The 12,412-nt window shown below is 45.4% G+C and overlaps 11 non-coding genes across 11 annotated transcripts; all 11 read left to right on the top strand.

Annotated features, from left to right (window-relative positions):
- Positions 1-2,789: 2,789 nt before the first annotated feature.
- trnas-aga (transfer RNA serine (anticodon AGA)) lies at positions 2,790-2,871 on the top strand. Its single transcript has one exon. It is a non-coding gene; the product is annotated as a tRNA-Ser (tRNA).
- An 870-nt stretch (positions 2,872-3,741) lies between these two features.
- Positions 3,742-3,814, top strand: trnak-uuu (transfer RNA lysine (anticodon UUU)). Its single transcript has one exon. It is a non-coding gene; the product is annotated as a tRNA-Lys (tRNA).
- A 120-nt stretch (positions 3,815-3,934) lies between these two features.
- trnas-uga (transfer RNA serine (anticodon UGA)) lies at positions 3,935-4,016 on the top strand. The gene has a single exon. It is a non-coding gene; the product is annotated as a tRNA-Ser (tRNA).
- An 876-nt stretch (positions 4,017-4,892) lies between these two features.
- Positions 4,893-4,974, top strand: trnas-cga (transfer RNA serine (anticodon CGA)). Its single transcript has one exon. It is a non-coding gene; the product is annotated as a tRNA-Ser (tRNA).
- Positions 4,975-5,392: 418 nt separating this feature from the next.
- trnas-uga (transfer RNA serine (anticodon UGA)) lies at positions 5,393-5,474 on the top strand. The gene has a single exon. It is a non-coding gene; the product is annotated as a tRNA-Ser (tRNA).
- Positions 5,475-6,195: 721 nt separating this feature from the next.
- Positions 6,196-6,277, top strand: trnas-uga (transfer RNA serine (anticodon UGA)). Its single transcript has one exon. It is a non-coding gene; the product is annotated as a tRNA-Ser (tRNA).
- Positions 6,278-7,179: 902 nt separating this feature from the next.
- trnak-uuu (transfer RNA lysine (anticodon UUU)) lies at positions 7,180-7,252 on the top strand. Its single transcript has one exon. It is a non-coding gene; the product is annotated as a tRNA-Lys (tRNA).
- A 120-nt stretch (positions 7,253-7,372) lies between these two features.
- Positions 7,373-7,454, top strand: trnas-aga (transfer RNA serine (anticodon AGA)). Its single transcript has one exon. It is a non-coding gene; the product is annotated as a tRNA-Ser (tRNA).
- A 2,181-nt stretch (positions 7,455-9,635) lies between these two features.
- On the top strand, positions 9,636-9,708 carry trnak-uuu (transfer RNA lysine (anticodon UUU)). The gene has a single exon. It is a non-coding gene; the product is annotated as a tRNA-Lys (tRNA).
- A 120-nt stretch (positions 9,709-9,828) lies between these two features.
- Positions 9,829-9,910, top strand: trnas-aga (transfer RNA serine (anticodon AGA)). Its single transcript has one exon. It is a non-coding gene; the product is annotated as a tRNA-Ser (tRNA).
- A 279-nt stretch (positions 9,911-10,189) lies between these two features.
- Positions 10,190-10,271, top strand: trnas-uga (transfer RNA serine (anticodon UGA)). Its single transcript has one exon. It is a non-coding gene; the product is annotated as a tRNA-Ser (tRNA).
- The last annotated feature ends 2,141 nt before the right edge of the window (positions 10,272-12,412 follow it).

Here is a 12,412-nt window from a genome sequence, read left to right as displayed (position 1 = left end):
AGCAAGCTGTTTAAGCCCAGAGCCCGGAGTTTCACATCAAGCAAGGAGGGCACTATGGTATTGAATGCTGAGCTGTAGTCTACAAATAGCATTCTCACATATGTGTTCCTCTTTTCCAGGTGGGAGAGAGCAGTGTGTATTGTAGATGCAATAGCATCATCAGTGGAGCGGTTATTGCGGTATGCAAACTGCAGTGGGTCCAGTGAGGAAGGTAGAACAGAGCAGATGTAATCTCTGACTAGTCTCTCAAAGCATTTACTGATGATGGGGGTCAGAGCAACAGGGCGCCAGTCATTTAAGCAGGTGATGTTGGTTTGCTTCGGTACAGGTACGATGATGGACGTTTTGAAGCATGTGGGGACTACAGACAAGGAGAGGGACCAATTGAAAATGTCCGTAAAAACACCAGCTAGTTGGTTCGCGCACTTTCTGATGACGCGGCCCGGAATACCGTCTGGACCCGCGGCTTTACGGATGTTCACCCGACGGAAAGATCGAGTTACATCCGCTACAGAGACGGAGAGTATACTAACCTCTGTTGCTTCAGCCGCGAGAACTCTCTCCGCGAGGGGGATGTTAGTTCCCTCAAATCGAGCATAAAAAGTGTTCAGCTCATCTGGGAGAGAGGCAGTGTTGTTCACTGTGGAGTTTATGTTTCCTTTATAGTCCGTAATGCTATTAATTCCCTTCCACATGCTTCTAGAGTCGGTGGTGTTGAACTGTCCTTCAATCTTGTCCCTGAATTGGCGTTTTGCTGCTCTGATAGTTTTTCGGAGGGCATAACTTGCTTGTTTTTGCTCCTCCGCACTCCCGGAGTTAAAAGCGGAGGTCCGCGCATTGAGTGCTGCACGAACATCGCCATTAATCCATGGTTTCTGGTTCGGGTAAATCCGTATTGTTTTGATCGGAACAACGTCTTCTACGCACTTCCTGATGAAACAGGTTACGCTATCAGCATAAGCCTCGATGTCGTCATCAGAGGCCGACCGGAACATCTCCCAGTCCGCGTGATCAAAACAGTCCTGAAGCATAGAGTCTGATTGGTCCGACCAGCACTGGATCGTTTTGAGGGCGGGTGTTTCCTGTTTCAGTTTCTGCCTGTAAGCGGGCAGAAGGAGAACGGAAGAGTGATCCGATTTGCCAAAAGGTGGGCGGGGGAGGGATTTGTAGCCATCCCGGAAAGGGGAGTAGCAATGATCCAAAACCCGGTCCCCTCGTGTGTTAAAGTTTATGTGTTGGTGGTATTTAGGTGCTATTTTCTTAAAGTTGGCTTTGTTAAAGTCCCCGGACACAATGAACGCGGCCTCAGGGTGCGCGGTTTCCTGCTCGCTTATTTCCCCATACAGTTCCTTTAGTGCCCGGTCTGTGTCGGCTTGTGGGGGAATGTACACAGCCTTGATAATGACCGCTGTGAATTCCCTCGGTAGCCAGAATGGTCGACACAGAAGCATGAGAAATTCCAGATCAGGAGAGCAGAAAGACTTGATAGAATGTACGTGCCTCTGATCACACCAGGATTTGTTGATCATAAAACATACACCCCCACCTCTGCTTTTACCTGAGAGGTCTTTAACTCTATCCGCTCGGTGCACTGAGAACCCCGCGGTTTCGATGGCCGAGTCTGGAATCTCAGCAGACATCCAAGTTTCTGTAAGGCAGATAATGCAGCAGTCCCTCGTCTCCCGTTGGAAAGAGATCCGCGCTCTCAACTCACAGAGCTTGTTGTCTAGAGACTGAACGTTTGCTAGCAGAATACTGGGAAGCGGGGGTCGATTTGCACGCCGTCTTACTCTGACGAGAACGCCGGCTCTTCTTCCCCTTCTCCGGCTGCGTTTCCGCGGCCAAGCTGCCCAGACAAAGGGCTCCGCTGCCGTGTTTGTAAACAGCGGGGCATCACTGAAGAAATGAAAGTCCGGTTTTCGGTGTTCGATTGCGGAACCAATGTCCAAAAGTGTTTGTATGTCGTACTGAATAAGACAGACAACATCCGAGACAAAAAACAAAAGAACTGTAAACAGAACAAACAAAAAACTACCATGTTGTGACGGAGCTCGCAACGCAGCAGCCATACTCGGCGCCATCTTGGCCATGGCCATAGTACTCTGCGTTGTGGCCGCAGCGAATCCGGGTCACGGCAAGGTTTTCTGGATGCTATTGAAATTGAGCTCCATGTCATCACCTCTCCTCACCCCATCCTTCAGACTACTCTTTTTTTGCACGGCGCGTGCCCTTGGTGTGCTCTGGATGTTCGAGTGAATTGAAACTGGAACCTTCTTTAAAAGCATGAGCTCTCAGGTTCGAACCCTTAGAGAAAAGACTGAAAAACGAAACGCTCCTATTTATTTCGGAATTTCGAATTTATTTATTTTGTTCTTTTTCCTAGCATTATTTTCCTTTAATGACTATTATCATCAGTCTAATAGGCTGCATTCCCACTAATTTGCAAATATATTTTGACATAGCAGACGTTTTGACGGCCGTTCTGAATCTTCGAAGAAGGAAACGCAATGCATTGGAGGACACTCTTTTTTATGCGCCAATACGATTCATTTTGCTGTGCGTTCCCACGCAGCACGCACGCTTCTCGAGCAAGAGCCCGGGTAGCTCAGTCGGTAGAGCATCAGACTTTTAATCTGAGGGTCCACAGTTCAAGTCCCTGTTCGGGTGAACGAGCCTCTTTTAGTGGAGCGGTACGTTTTGTTGTTGAGTTCTTGCTGATCTACACTGGCCTCGGGCAGCGACGCTGCAAGGCACCAATCCACAAACGACGTGCCCCTTTCAGCCAGCTTGTAGTCGTGGCCGAGTGGTTAAGGCGATGGACTAGAAATCCATTGGGGTCTCCCCGCGCAGGTTCGAATCCTGCCGACTACGTTGACAGCATGCGCCTGCTTTAGTTTGTAAAATTTTGGAGGCCTAGCTTAAACTTTATAAAAGGAAAAAAAGTCACTGTTACAGGATTACCCTTGATTAGAGTTATGTTGGTAAGAAACAGTTTTGTCTGCAAGCTAAAGATGACAAGGCCCCTTTGTAGTCAGGGACACGTCGGGTAGACCGCTAGCTCGCCGTGATCGTATAGTGGTTAGTACTCTGCGTCTTGGCCGCAGCGAATCCGGGTCACGGCAAGGTTTTCTGGGTGCCATTGAAATTGAGCTCCATGTCACCACCTCTCCTCACCCCGTCCTTCGGCCTACTCTTTTTGTGCACGGCGCGTGCTCTTGATGTGCTCTGGATGTTCGAGTGAGCTCTCAGGTTCGAACCCTTAGAGAAAAGACTGAAAACGAAACGCTCCTATTTATTTCGGAAGAATCTTGCTTCAGAGAGAATATGGTGCGTGTATATTTTCTAATCGCTAGGTGTCAGTACACTCGCTGGCTGTTACCTAGAGTGCCGCGGGCTTGCTATTTGCTACAAACAACTGCGCCTTTGACACAAGTTTACAATAACGATAAGAGCGCGGCAAGTCAATAGCATTGAAGCGTGTGAAGAGGCTTTCCAGACAAGTAGCAGTGAGTTTTTGTTCTTTTTCCTAACATTATTTTCCTTTAATGACTATTATCATCAGTCTAATAGGCTGCATTCCCACTAATTTGCAAATATATTTTGACATAGCAGACGTTTTGACGGCCGTTCTGAATCTTCGAAGAAGGAAACGCAATGCATTGGAGGACACTCTTTTTTCTGCGCCAATACGATTCATTTTGCTGTGCGTTCGCACGCAGCACGCACGCTTCTCGAGCAAGAGCCCGGATAGCTCAGTCGGTAAAGCATCAGACTTTTAATCTGAGGGTCCAGGGTTCAAGTCCCTGTTCGGGTGAACGAGCCTCTTTTTGTGGAGCGGTACGTTTTGTTGTTGAGTTCTTGCTGATCTACACTGGCCTCGGGCAACGACGCTGCAAGGCAGCAAGCCAAACGACATGCCCCTTTCAGAAAGCTTGTAGTCGTGGCCGAGTGGTTAAGGCGATGCACTTGAAATCCATTGGGGTCTCCCCGCGCAGGTTCGAATCCTGCCGACTACGTTGACAGCATTCGTCTGCTTTAGTTTGTAACCTTCTGGAGGCCTAGCTTAAAGTTTATAAAAGGAAAAAAAGTCACTGTTACAGGATTACCCTTGAATAAAGTAATGTTGGTAAGAAACAGTTTTGTCTGCAAGCTAAAGATGACAAGGCCCCTTTGTAGTCAGGGACACGTCGGGTAGACCGGTAGCTCGCCGTGATCGTATAGTGGTTAGTACTCTGCGTTGTGGCCGCAGCGAATCCGGGTCACGGCAAGGTTTTCTGGGTGCCATTGAAATTGAGCTCCATGTCACCACCTCTCCTCACCCCGTCCTTCGGCCTACTCTTTTTGTGCACGGCGCGTGCCCTTGATGTGCTCTGGATGTTCGAGTGAATTGAAACTGGGACCTTCTTTGAAAGCATGAGCTCTCAGGTTCGAACCCTTAGAGAAAAGGCTGAAAACGAAACACTCCTATTTATTTCGGAAGAATCTTGCTTCAGAGAGAATATGGTGCGTGTATATTTTCTAATCGCTAGGTGTCAGCGAAAAAAAGTCACTGTTACAGGATTACCCTTGATTAGAGTTATGTTGGTAAGAAACAGTTTTGTCTGCAAGCTAAAGATGACAAGGCCCCTTTGTAGTCAGGGACACGTCGGGTAGATCGGTAGCTCGCCGTGATCGTATAGTGGTTAGTACTCTGCGTTGTGGCCGCAGGGAATCCGGGTAACGGCATCAGACTTTTAATCTGAGGGTCCAGGGTTCAAGTCCCTGTTCGGGTGAACGAGCCTCTTTTTGTGGAGCGGTACGTTTTGTTGTTGAGTTCTTGCTGATCTACACTGGCCTCGGGCAACGACGCTGCAAGGCAGCAAGCCAAACGACATGCCCCTTTCAGCCAGCTTGTACTCGTGGCCGAGTTGTTAAGGCGATGGACTCGAAATCCATTGGGGTCTCCCCGCGCAGGTTTGAATCCTGCCGACTACGTTGACAGCATGCGCCTGCTTTAGTTTGTAACCTTTTGGAGGCCTAGCTTAAACTTTATAAAAGGAAAAAAAGTCACTGTTACAGGATTACCCTTGATTAGAGTTATGTTGGTAAGAAACAGTTTTGTCTGCAAGCTAAAGATGACAAGGCCCCTTTGTAGTCAGGGACACGTCGGGTAGATCGGTAGCTCGCCGTGATCGTATAGTGGTTAGTACTCTGCGTTGTGGCCGCAGCGAATCCGGGTCACGGCATCAGACTTTTAATCTGAGGGTCCAGGGTTCAAGTCCCTGTTCGGGTGAACGAGCCTCTTTTTGTGGAGCGGTACGTTTTGTTGTTGAGTTCTTGCTGATCTACACTGGCCTCGGGCAGCGACGCTGCAAGGCAGCAAGCCAAACGACATTCCCCTTTCAGAAAGCTTGTAGTCGTGGCCGAGTGGTTAAGGCGATGGGCTTGAAATCCATTGGGGTCTCCCCGCGCAGGTTTGAATCCTGCCGACTACGTTGACAGCATTCATCTGCTTTAGTTTGTAACCTTCTGGAGGCCTAGCTTAAACTTTATAAAAGGAAAAAAAGTCACTGTTTATTTCGGAAGAATCTTGCTTCAGAGAGAATATGGTGCGTGTATATTTTCTAATCGCTAGGTGTCAGTACACTCGCTGGCTGTTACCTAGAGTGCCGCGGGCTTGCTATTTGCTACAAACAACTGCGCCTTTGACACAAGTTTACAATAACGATAAGAGCGCGGCAAGTCAATAGCATTGAAGCGTGTGAAGAGGCTTTCCAGACAAGTAGCAGTGAGTTTTTGTTCTTTTTCCTAACATTATTTTCCTTTAATGACTATTATCATCAGTCTAATAGGCTGCATTCCCACTAATTTGCAAATATATTTTGACATAGCAGACGTTTTGACGGCCGTTCTGAATCTTCGAAGAAGGAAACGCAATGCATTGGAGGACACTCTTTTTTCTGCGCCAATACGATTCATTTTGCTGTGCGTTCGCACGCAGCACGCACGCTTCTCGAGCAAGAGCCCGGATAGCTCAGTCAGTAAAGCATCAGACTTTTAATCTGAGGGTCCAGGGTTCAAGTCCCTGTTCGGGTGAACGAGCTTCTTTTTGTGGAGCGGTACGTTTTGTTGTTGAGTTCTTGCTGATCTACACTGGCCTCGGGCAACGACGCTGCAAGGCAGCAAGCCAAACGACATGCCCCTTTCAGAAAGCTTGTAGTCGTGGCCGAGTGGTTAAGGCGATGCACTTGAAATCCATTGGGGGCTCCCCGCGCAGGTTCGAATCCTGCCGACTACGTTGACAGCATTCGTCTGCTTTAGTTTGTAACCTTCTGGAGGCCTAGCTTAAACTTTATAAAAGGAAAAAAAGTCACTGTTACAGGATTACCCTTGAATAAAGTAATGTTGGTAAGAAACAGTTTTGTCTGCAAGCTAAAGATGACAAGGCCCCTTTGTAGTCAGGGACACGTCGGGTAGACCGGTAGCTCGCCGTGATCGTATAGTGGTTAGTACTCTGCGTTGTGGCCTGCAGCGAATCCGGGTCACGGCAAGGTTTTCTGGGTGCCATTGAAATTGAGCTCCATGTCACCACCTCTCCTCACCCCGTCCTTCGGCCTACTCTTTTTGTGCACGGCGCGTGCCCTTGATGTGCTCTGGATGTTCGAGTGAATTGAAACTGGGACCTTCTTTGAAAGCATGAGCTCTCAGGTTCGAACCCTTAGAGAAAAGGCTGAAAACGAAACGCTCCTATTTATTTCGGAAGAATCTTGCTTCAAAGAGAATATGGTGCGTGTACATTTTCTAATCGCTAGGTGTCAGTACACTCGCTGGCTGTTACCTAGAGTGCCGCGGGCTTGCTATTTGCTACAAACAACTGCGCCTTTGACACAAGTTTACTATAACGATAAGAGCGCGGCCAGTCAACAGCATTGAAGCGTGTGAAGAGGCTTTGCAGACATGTAGCAGTGAGTTTTTGTTCTTTTTCCTAGCATTATTTTCCTTTAATGACTATTATCATCAGTCTAATAGGCTGCATTCCCACTAATTTGCAAATATATTTTGACATAGCAGACGTTTTGACGGCCGTTCTGAATCTTCGAAGAAGGAAACGCAATGCATTGGAGGACACTCTTTTTTCTGCGGCAATATGATTCATTTTGCTTTGCGTTCCCACGCAGTACGCACGCTTCTCGAGCAAGAGCCTGGATAGCTCAGTCGGTAGAGCATCAGACTTTTAATCTGAGGGTCCAGGGTTCAAGTCCCTGTTCAGGAGAACGAGCTTCTTTTTGTGGAGCGGTACGTTTTGTTGTTGAGTTCATGCTGATCTACACTGGCCTCGGGCAGCGACGCTGCAAGGCACCAAGCCAAACGACATGCCACTTTCAGCCAGCTTGTAGTCGTGGCCGAGTGGTTAAGGTGATGGACTAGAAATCCATTGGGCTCTCCCCGCGCAGGTTCGAATCCTGCCGACTACGTTGACTAATGGTGGGGGAAGAAATCGATTCTGTTCAGTATCTCGATATTTTGCGCACGCAATTATATCGATACAGTAGCGCAAAGTATTGCGATATTTAATTATAAAATTATCTGTTTTACTTTCCGGTTTTCTCAGAGTTTACTCTGATCATTTACATTTGTGTATTACATCCACAAGGTGGCGCTTGTTGCGGTGCTTTGTTGTCGTACATTCGACAGCAAATTCAAATGAAAATGGCTTCAGTATTACTGTTGTACACGACGCTCCGCATCTTTCAAATCGAAAGTGTGGTTAAATTTCGGTTTTATGATTATTCTCAGGTTTGTGTTACTCTATTATGTCTGCTTTATGTTACTCTATTGTATTTAAATAATTTTAAGTTATGTGCTGGGAGCTCAGTGAGTTTTGTTTGTTTCATATTAAATATTATCTGCTCGGTCTTGTCTGTCAGCGCATTGTCATTGTCCTCTATATTTCACTGCTTGAGAACATGGGTTGAAATCGCCCTCTAAACCCTCATTCACTAAGTTAGGCCTATTCCCTAAGTTAACGTTAGTCCACTAATACTGTTAACTTGAAGGAGTGAATGAAAACGAGTGAGCGACAGGCGTTGAGCGCTGTACATTCGTTAATGCAGTGCAATGTGGGACAGAGACGCGATCTGACACGCGTCCCATTTTCTCACAAATCTCTACGTTTATTTAAATAATTCAAGATTGCTCTTATGAGAACACTCGACAAAACTGACATTTTGGCATAATTTGTGTGTGTTATGGTTTGTTCAAGCTCGAAAGAGAACTTGATACTGACGCGCGTCTTTTCTGTGGGTCGTGTGTGTGTGTGTGTGTGTGTGTAATACAGGCAGGATTTAACGCATACTGCGTAATTGCGTTAAACATTTTTAACGCTTTAAACTTTTTTTTTGTTTTTGTTTCGGTGCCGCGGTGGGCAAGTGATGAAACCAGTGTTGCAATGTGTCTCCCGAATGTTCAAGAACAAGTTTTTCAGTTTTTGCACTTCAGTTAATGTGTAGAAGATAATGTTTACAGAATTAAATGTGACATTTAAAGTGAGGTGAGCGGTCTTATTTTCCTAATTTGTTGTAATGCCTTTGAATAATATGGGGGACGTGAATCGCAATATCGCAGAATCGAATCGCAATACTTGCTGTATCGCAATATATTGAGAATCGCAATATATTGAATCGTGGCCCAAATATCGCAATACTATCAAGTCGTCAAATTTTTGCCAATTCCCACCCCTAACGTTGACAGCATGCGCCTGCTTTAGTTTGTAACCTTCTGGAGGCCTAGCTTAAACTTTATAAAAGGAAAAAAAAGTCACTGTTACAGGATTACCCTTGAAAAGAGTTATGTTGGTAAGAAACAGTTTCGTCTGCAAGCTAAAGATGACAAGGCCCCTTTGTAGTCAAGGACACGTGGGGTAGACCGGTAGCTCGCCGTCATCGTATAGTGGTTAGTACTCTGAGTTTTGGCCGGAGCAACCCCGGTTCGAATTCGGGTCATGGCAAGGTTTTCTGGGTGCCATTGAAATTGAGCTCCATGTCACCACCTCTCCTCACCCCGTCCTTCAGGCTACTTTTTTGTGAAGGGCGCGTGCCCTTGATGTGCTCTGGATGTTCGAGTGAATTGAAACTGGGACCTTCTTTGAAAGCATGAGGTCTCAGGTTCGAACCCTTAGAGAAAAGACTGAAAACGAAACGCTCCTATTTATTTCGGAAGAATCTTGCTTCAGAGAGAATATGGTGCGTGTATATTTTCTAATCGCTAGGTGTCAGTACACTCGCTGGCTGTTACCTAGAGTGCCGCGGGCTTGCTATTTGCTACAAACAACTGCGCCTTTGACACAAGTTTACAATAACGATAAGAGCGCGGCAAGTCAACAGCATTGAAGCGTGTGAAGAGGCTTTCCAGACAAGTAGCAGTGAGTTTTTGTTCTTTTTCCTAGCATTATTTTCCTTTAATGACTATTATCATCAGTCTAATAGGCTGCATTCCCACTAATTTGCAAATATATTTTGACATAGCAGACGTTTTGACGGCCGTTCTGAATCTTCGAAGAATGAAACGCAATGCATTGGAGGACACTCTTTTTTCTGCGCCAATACGATTCATTTTGCTGTGCGTTCCCACGCAGCACGCACGCTTCTCGAGCAAGAGCCCGGATAGCTCAGTCGGTAGAGCATCAGACTTTTAATCTGAGGGTCCAGGGTTCAAGTCCCTGTTCGGGCGAACGAGCCTCTTTTTGTGGAGCGGTACGTTTTGTTGTTGAGTTCTTGCTGCTCTACACTGGCCTCGGGCAGCGACGCTGCAAGGCACGAAGCCAAACGACATGCCCCTTTCAGCCAGCTTGTAGTCGTGGCCGAGTGGTTAAGGCGATGGACTAGAAATCCATTGGGGTCTCCCCGCGCAGGTTCGAATCCTGCCGACTACGTTGACAGCATGCGCCTGCCTTAGTTTGTAACCTTCTAGAGGCCTAGCTTAAACTTTATAAAAGGAAAAAAAGTCACTTTTACAGGATTACCCTTGAAAAGAGTTATGTTGGTAAGAAACAGTTTTGTCTGCAAGCTAAAGATGACAAGGCCACTTTGTAGTCAGGAACACGTCGGGTAGACCGGTAGCTCGCCGTGATCGTATAGTGGTTAGTACTCTGCGTTGTGGCCGCAGCAACCCCGGTTCGAATCACGGGTCACATGCCCCTTTCAGCCAGCTTGAAGTCGTGGACGAGTGGTTAAGGTGATGGACTTGAAATCCATTGGGGTCTCCCCACGCAGGTTCGAATTCTGCCGACTACGTTGACAGCATACGCCTGCTTTAGTTTGTAACCTTCTGGAGGCCTAGCTTAAACTTTATAAAAGGAAAAAAAGTCACTGTTACAGGATTACCCTTGAAAAGAGTTATGTTTGGTAAGAAACAGTTTAGTCTGCAAGCTAAAGATGACAAGGCCCCTTGGTAGTCAGGGACACGTCGGGTAGACCGTTAGCTCGCAGTTATCATATAGTTGTTAGTACTCTGCAATATGGCCGCAGTAACCCCGGTTCGAATCCGGTTCATGGCAAGTTTTTCTGGGTGCCAATGAAATTGAGCTCCATGTCACCACCTCTCCTCACCCCGTCCTTCAGACTACTATTTATGTGCACAGCGCGTGCCCTTGATGTGCTCTGGATGTTCGAGTGAATTGAAACTGGCACCTTCTTTGAAAGCATGAGCTCTCAGGTTCGAACCCTTAGAGAAAGGACTGAAAACAAAACGCTCCTATTTATTTCGGAAGAATCTTGCTTCAGAGAGAATATGGTGCGTGTATATTTTCTAATCGCTAGGTGTCAGTACACTCGCTGGCTGTTACCTAGAGTGCCGCGGACTTGCTATTTGCTACAAACAACTGCGCCTTTGACACAAGTTTACAATAACGATAAGAGCGCGGCAATAATAAGACGGTCAGAAACCTGATCGCTATGTTAATTATTATTTAATATGAAATTTATACAATTTTTAACAAAAGATAGAACTGACAGCGCGTTAAACTGTCAAATGGTGTAACCACAAAAAATGATCAATATCTAATATTTCACACCTCCTAGAGTTCATGCAATTGCATGAAATTAGTAGTTTATTTAGTAATATCCTATGAGAATATGTTTTATTATAAATGATATGGGTTTTTCGTTGTACTGAGCAAGACCATATGCTGTAAACATCTTGTTTTATGTCTATTCTTTGACCATTTGAGTACAAATGGTTTAAACACCCATTATTACAGTGTAGTAGAGTATTAAATTATTATTCATATTAACTTTTTTTGTAAAATATTAGTCTTTTAGACAAAATATTGGTTACACCAACTGACCATATAACATCTATTGCAATAGGACAAGAAATTGACACAGAAAATAGGCATCAAGGTAAACTGAATTGGATATTTTAATATATATTCATGTCATTCATCATACAATTTCAGATACCAATTGTTTTCAAAGAGAGTGCTATAAAGTGTGTGTGAGAGAGAATAAGAGTGAGTGAAAGAGTGGGTATGATCATTTCTTAACAAACATGAAGAAACAGGATTGGCTTGTGTTGTGATTTCAGTTCAGTTCTCATACAATTTCAGTTTGTAAAATAACAGCCATTTTTTTCAAAGAGAGAGTGAGTGAGTGAATGTGTGTGTGTGTGTGTGTGTGTGTGTGTGTGTGTGTGTGTGTGTGTGTGTGTGTGTGTGTGTGTGTGTGTGTGTGTGTGTGTGTGTGTGTGTGTGTGTGTGTGTGTGTGTGTGTGTGTGTGTGTGTGTGTGTGTGTGTGAGAGAGAGAGTGAGAGAGAGAGAGATTGTGAGTGAGAGAGTATCATTTTTTTCCATTTCTTTCATCACTAAACTGTTTTGATTACATTTTTAATAACCGACAACCATCCGTGTGAGTTCATGCCATCTGATGAGATCTGAACAAACTATTTCACATTAGCATAAAAATATAAATGAAACAGTGTCTCAGAAACTTAAGACTTGAAATATTCCTGACCAAATTAGTTGAGACTGTGGAAAAAAACATACAACCTTATATTGTAGTTGCATAATTTCCTATCTATCTGTCTGTCTGTCTGTGCATGTAGACCTACATGTTGCCTACAACAGCCTAATGACTGCCTCTTGTCCTATAGAGATGCCAAAGGAAGGAAAGCCAGATTCATTCTGGACCGGCGTCATGATGCTGTTTGCCCAGGGGAAATATAAATTTTCCACTGGCCAGAGACCTGGGAGCAGACGTTGGAAGGCAGTGTTAGAGAGGATAAAGAATTGTCCCCTGACCCCTGCATTTGGCCTAACGGTCAGAAAAAAAGACATTTTTGAGAAAAAGATCCCCTGCAAATGTGGCTACCATGATGTAAGTAATGTCATTGAATCCTTAAACATATGATATGAGACAAAGATGCTGACAAATGCTT

Source organism: Siphateles boraxobius, unplaced genomic scaffold (genome assembly GCF_051911475.1).
Source record: "Siphateles boraxobius isolate OS27281-9 unplaced genomic scaffold, OSU_SipBor_1 23, whole genome shotgun sequence".
NCBI lineage: Eukaryota > Metazoa > Chordata > Actinopteri > Cypriniformes > Leuciscidae > Siphateles > Siphateles boraxobius.
Note: the sequence above shows the minus strand (reverse complement) of the source record. Positions and strands in the feature narration are given on the sequence as shown.